Genomic DNA, 6,576 nt, shown 5'->3' with positions numbered 1-6,576 from the left:
TCCCTGCATTGTTAGAATCGTCAAATTCAAACAAGCCCTTACTCAATTACTTCTGTTACAGATATGTGTCAAAGAAAACCTTGTGTGGTTTATCCTGCTCCTGCGGCGTTGTGTTCGACACCAGCTCAGCTGCTCCAACGATGAAAGGGTTCACCATAGCAGGGATCCGCTCTCCAGACTATCTTTCGCCGCCACAGATCTTCTTCCCCACCGCTGGCAGCCACGACAAGTGCATTACCATCATCAACTGACCAGATGACCTTGAGGACTACACTGGTTCGCAAGAGAGGTCACACTCTTCCGTGTTTGCTTACGTTATGCATCGCTTAATATGATGGCATGCTACATTATCGTCGTGTTCACCTATTAGACTCCGAGTCAGGTCCGAACTAATGTTGAAACTTGTGTTTTTAGGTTGTGGGGTACATATTGGGGCAGCATCAATACTATATGTCTACTATCTGGTTAATCTCGGGTGTCTACTATGAGTTTCATGTTGGGTGCAAACAAACATTAAAGGAGCCATTATCTGTATTTTTAACTAAACCTATTATCTGCCTGCTATCATTGGTTTTGTGTCTATCCACAGTTTGCTACCATCACTCTGGATTTGTGCGTGCACTCCTTACATAATCTCACTATGTTTTATTCCTATGCATGCCAGTTATTGTCCACAATGGAACTGATCATGTAGAGCAAAAGATACGAGCCTTGCATGGCAATAAAATTGCATGCAGACATCGCTCCATGGTGGGCGCAAAGGCAGCCCCCCACCACCAATTTTGGATTGTAATCAAGAGGAAGATAACTGTTCTGAGGGAGATTTAGAAGGAGAAGACCACTCCTATTTACCCCATCAGGTCTTCGCTCTAACTTGGCATGCTGATGTTGGTAATATCATGCATATGGTGCCTTGCATTGCTTACTGTATACATTAAAGATGTCATCTGCTTAGTATAGATATGCTTTGTGTCAATGCCATCTGTTTAGTTTTTTTTATCGTATATGTGAATCATGCAATGCCATCTTGTTTAGCCAGACATCATATATGTGATTTTTGCAATGCCACCCTAGTTAGCCAGTCATCTTATATGTGAATTATATCATGCCATCATTTTTTATTACGTGTTAAATTTGTCAACAATTTTAGTACATTCAATTACTCTTCCTGTGCATCAGCCATTCGGCACGGTAATGGAAAAATCTGGAGTGGAAACAAGGTCTTCAGAGCAGACAATGCTATTTGACGAAGCGCATGTCTTGCTGGTTATCGATAGCTCCTCAGAGGAGGACTCAGAGAAAGATGACCAGTCATATTCCCCCCCCCCCGAGGTGCATGCTTTAACTTGGCAGGGTTATGTTGCTCATATCGTGCGTATGGTATCTTGCATTGCTATGTCATTTGCTTAGTTTAGACATGCTTTGTGTGAATGCCACCTGTTTAGTGTCTAATTACCATAAATGTGAATTATGCAATGCCATCTTGTTGCAAGACATTATATATGTGAATTATGCAATGTTATCTTGTTGCAAGGCATTATGTATGTGAATTATGCAATGCCATGCTGTTTAGGCAAGCGTCATATATGTGAATTATATCATGTCGTCCTTTTTTTGTATTTCTCATTGCTTTTGTCGACAACGTTTGTATATTCAACTGCTCTTCCTGTGCATCAGCCATTTGAATTGGTGATGGAGAAATATGGAGTGAAAACAAGGTCTTCAGAGCAGACAATGCTACCTGTTGAAGTAGATATCTTGCTGGTTACAGATAGCTCTTCAGAGGAGGATTCAGAGGCAGATGACCAGTCCTATTATCCCCCTGAGGTGTATGCTCAAATTTGGCGGAGTTATATTACTCATATCATGCATATGTTGTATTGCAATGCCTAGTTTTTACATCATATACACAATATTGAATGCCATCTCCTTAGTTGACACATCATATATGCGATTGCCCTCTGCTCACTTCCTTAGTACATAAATCATATATTTGAATAATGTCATGCCATGATGTTTACATAGACAACATGTATCTGAATTATGGCATCCCATCCCATTTTCTAAAGACATAATATAGTTATATCATCTCATCCTGTTTACATAGTCATCATATCTTAAATTATGTCACTCTATCCGTGAATTATATCATGCCATCATGTTTCCATCAACGACACATTTGTGATTTATAGCATGCCAACCACCTTAATAGACACATTGTATAGTTATATCATGTCATCCTGTTTACATAGTCATCATATTTTGAAGTATGTCATTCTATCCTGTTTAGTTAGCCATCATACATGTGAAATTGTGTCATGCTAACCTGTTTAATTAGCCATTATATATGTGAAATTATGTCCCGCTATTTTGTTTGGTTAGACAACATAAATGTGAATTATTTCATGCTCTGCTTTCTTCCCTACTACCATTGCACCTGTCTATCTTACAATGTCTGTACATTCAATTACTTTTCTGGTTTATCAGCCATTTCAATTGGAGGGAGTGATGGCAGTATCCGTGGGAGTAAAAACACGGTCTTCAGAAAAGATCGTGCTACCTGTCGATGCAGATAGAACCACGGTTGTACTTGCTCAAGAACCAGCCCACCACACATAACCCAGATTCATGCAGATTGTACCCCTACCCAGTTGGACAGAGAACCAGCTACACCCCTTCTAACCCCAACCCCAGTAGATAGTAACCCAGTTCCCGTTGACACAGTACCGTCTCCACCACAAAGCACCCAAACACGAGCAGTTAGTAAGGCAACTGTAGTGCCCAAAGCACGAGGACCACCACTCTGAACCCCAAGTCAACACTTAAAGAAGAAGAAGAATTGTTCTCAGGTCAGGTTCCGTAACTATGGTTCATACTACTTTGCTCTTGCATCACTGTATTTACTCATACCAACTAATTTAAAATTTGAGGATGCAATTGAAACTACAATGGTGCAGCAGATATGTTTTAAACCTGTTTCTTTAACGTGTTTGGCTGTTTGCTGTTGTAACTTGCTCTATGTTGATTTCAGTTTCAATTGAATAAACAATTATGTTCTCATGCCATGCACATTACAAGTGTTGTTATTGCTGTGTAGTTTCCCACACTTATATTCTGTCTATGCTGCTTTATCTTAAATAGATATGATTTGAACTGTATCTATCTTGATTTGGCAACATAAACTAGAATGATATAGACCATACAGTGACCATACTACATAGATATATGTTTGTTTCATGCTGTTATCCTATCCACCTTACTACTAAGCTGGTTTACCAAAATGAGTTTCATATACTACATTGTAAACTTGTGATGTGTTTGTTTGTTTCTCTTTTAGAATGCGGATAAAATATTGGAGAAGAGTACCCCGTTATGCAATGGTAAAGGAAGTAATGCAGATAAGGTTCAAGATAGTGAGACATCCCTATTGATCTCCAAGAAAGCTGATAAAAACTATATTGAAGACACTGAGACAACCCCAATGTCCTGTCTTGATGTAGTGTTCGAGTTACTGGATACTACTGCTGGCACCAGCTCTTCGAACTCATTGCCTGAATAAGTTCGGCTTCTTGAGTCTCAACTTCAAGTTTAAAGACATCGATCAGATGTTATGCGACAGGAAGCCAAAGGACTGAGGAAGTCCCTGCAGAATTCAGATGCATACTTTCTGGTGCAACAGCAAGTGCTGGAGGACTTAAGTGCCAAACAAGAGAAAGTTAATAAGCTTGCTAAGCATCTTGCCAGCATTATGGGTACCTAGTATATTGTTTCTTGAGCCCTTCTAAAGTGGTTTCAGTTCTGTACTTGTTTTGCTACGGTGTTTATATGCTGTTGTGTTCCCTATATTTGCACTGGTGGCGAACTTTGATGCCCAGTCGATGTAATATGTGTAATAGCCATGATAACCTAGTGTAAGTTGCTTGCTTATTTATTTCCTTATTGTTGTTTATTTCTTTGCTTGTAGTCAGTGCAGTTCTTTTTCCGCGGTTTGCTAGTGGCCGTAGTAACCTATTTTTTAAAACTAGGACACAATAACCATGGGCTACATATTTACTGTAGTTACCATTTCCCTCCTACGGGCCATAGAAACAATGGGCCTTCTACGTGTCGTAGAAACAATGGGCCTTATATGGGTCATAGACACAATGGGCCTTCTACATGCCATATCATCAATGGGCCTTGTACGGGCCGTATGTTCGGTTGGCCAAACATGGGCCAATAACAGACCGCATTATGGTCGTAAATGGGCTAGAGTTGGAATCGTCTGTTCATGGGCCGGCCATAACGGGCCGTTGTTAATCGACCGTATTTGATGACGCTATGAAAATGGCCCAACGTATTAACAGGCCACAAACGGGCCGACTGTAACCTCGAGCTGAATTTAGCCCACAAGCAAAAAATGACAGTAACGGGCCGTAAGTAAATGAATGCTGGAAATGAGCCCAAGAATAAATGGGCTCTGAGAAGGACGAAAGATAACATGGGCTGGAAACGGCCCAACGAAACACCGAGCCGTTAATGGGTATAACGTGATACACTATTCATTATGGGCCAGTTTCACCACGGGCCATTAATGGGTATAAAGTGATACAATGTTCATTGCGGGCCAGTTTCACCACGGGCTGTTAATGGGCCAAGAGTTACAAAGGGCCTCATATGGGCCGAAAGAAGTCATGGGCCATACATGGGCCAGAAGTGAAAACGGGCTGGAATCATATTGGATGGCCCACATGACACTACTGGGCCTAATTCGGATAGAGCGTAATGGGCCTTGGGTTAGTGGCCTGTAAATGGGCTATATGCAAACAGGCCGTTAACAGGCTTTCCATGGGCCAGCCTGCCACCTTTTGACCAAGTCAAACGGGCCGGCCTTTTCATAAGAATGGGCCTCTGTTGGGCCGTGCCACGTGTCGACGTATCATAGGCGCCTTCTGTCCAATGAGTGAATGACATCTGTCCCAACGATGAGCCGACACGTGTTTCCTCCAGCCAATGATGATTTTACACGTGGAAAATCCCCATTGGTCCGGGCTGTTAACGGGTTATCGGATCCAAAAACCAACCCGATAGCTTAACGACGTTCCGTTACGGTGGATGCCACGTGTCGGTCACCCTTGATGAAAGCACTTTTGTGACGCGCGATTTATCGTCATGGAAGTGGACACTTCCGTGATGATGATTTTGGTAATGTCATGGAACACTTCTACGGCAGCACAGGTATGACTATCTTGATTCTGTCATAAGATCGTCATGGATGTACATGCATGACAGAAAACGCGACCTACTGTGATAAACACGTATCATCACGGAAGTGTATTTTTTTGTAGTGAAGATAATAGTCTCACTGTGTTTCTTATTAAATCTCAAATTATACAAAAGCATATTATCATCATTTTTAACAATAAACTCATGTGCTACCATGCTCTTATAATCTAGAATGATAGGGGGCATCAATTTTTCTTCTTTCTGAAAATTCCTAATAGGTATCCTGAAATGTTTAGCAAGGCGTGCAACATAGATGCCTCCAAAGATGGAGCCCTTTGTACGGTTCAAGCTTAATCATTTAGAAATAATAGCACTCATACTAATAGAGTTATCACGGAATAAAGCATGGAACAAAATAATAATATCGGGGACACTAAGGTGTCCACAGTTTCCGTGACCAATTAAGCATCGACTAGCAAATATGGCAAAGTAGCGTAAAACGGGAAAATGTATGCTAGTAATTCATGCATCGGAAACCTTCCTTGATTCCCCTACAGTAATAGTATCAATAAAACCATCCATGTCTTTACGATGTGGTTCCTCTAAGCTGCCCTCGAAGGGTATTTTGCAAACCGCGCAAAAATCACGTAATGACATCTCCCTAGCCACATCATATAAATGAAAAGCTACTGATGGACTTGTTTTCTTAGGATAATAGTAGAAGTTTTGCACAATTGGTGAGTAAGAGATACTGTTCGATCCGGTCGTGGAAGAAGTCGGTGAGGCCCGCATTATCAGCCAAAGAATAAAATTCATCATAAATCCCAGCTGCTCTCAAGAAATCATCATAAGGCCATTCACACGGCCGTACTTCCGCCACGCGAGGAAGTTTATACTTGGCCTTTTCTTTCTCCTTAGCTTGTTATCCTTAGAGCCTTGGCTAGAAGAGCCCCTCAAGAGCAATCACTTCATCTTTTTCTAAAAATTTCTGAAATTTTTAGCAACTCAAAACAAAAGTGAATCAAACTCAACAAAACTGATAGCAACTACTCCCACAAGTGCCTAGAGCCTATATCATGCATTAAAATTACTTGGGACTCCATAAATTTTACATGCAAGCTCAAGAATAGGGTCACCTAGGCAGCAAAAATTTGCAACGAATAAAGCACTAGAACAAAAACTAATTGGACCATTGGAGGAGTTACATACCAAGGAACAATCCCCCAAAGCAGTTTTGTGAATGAAGCTTTGAGCAAGGAGATCGAAAGTGGTAGAAAGTGAGCTAGAACTCGTGCTTGAGCTGGATGATGATTTTTTGGGAGGAAGGAGTGTGTGGGTGCAGGAATAAGTGGAGGGGGGCCACCATGGGCC

This window comes from Triticum dicoccoides, chromosome 7B (genome assembly GCF_002162155.2).
Source record: "Triticum dicoccoides isolate Atlit2015 ecotype Zavitan chromosome 7B, WEW_v2.0, whole genome shotgun sequence".
Taxonomy (NCBI): domain Eukaryota; kingdom Viridiplantae; phylum Streptophyta; class Magnoliopsida; order Poales; family Poaceae; genus Triticum; species Triticum dicoccoides.
This window is presented reverse-complemented; position numbering follows the sequence as displayed.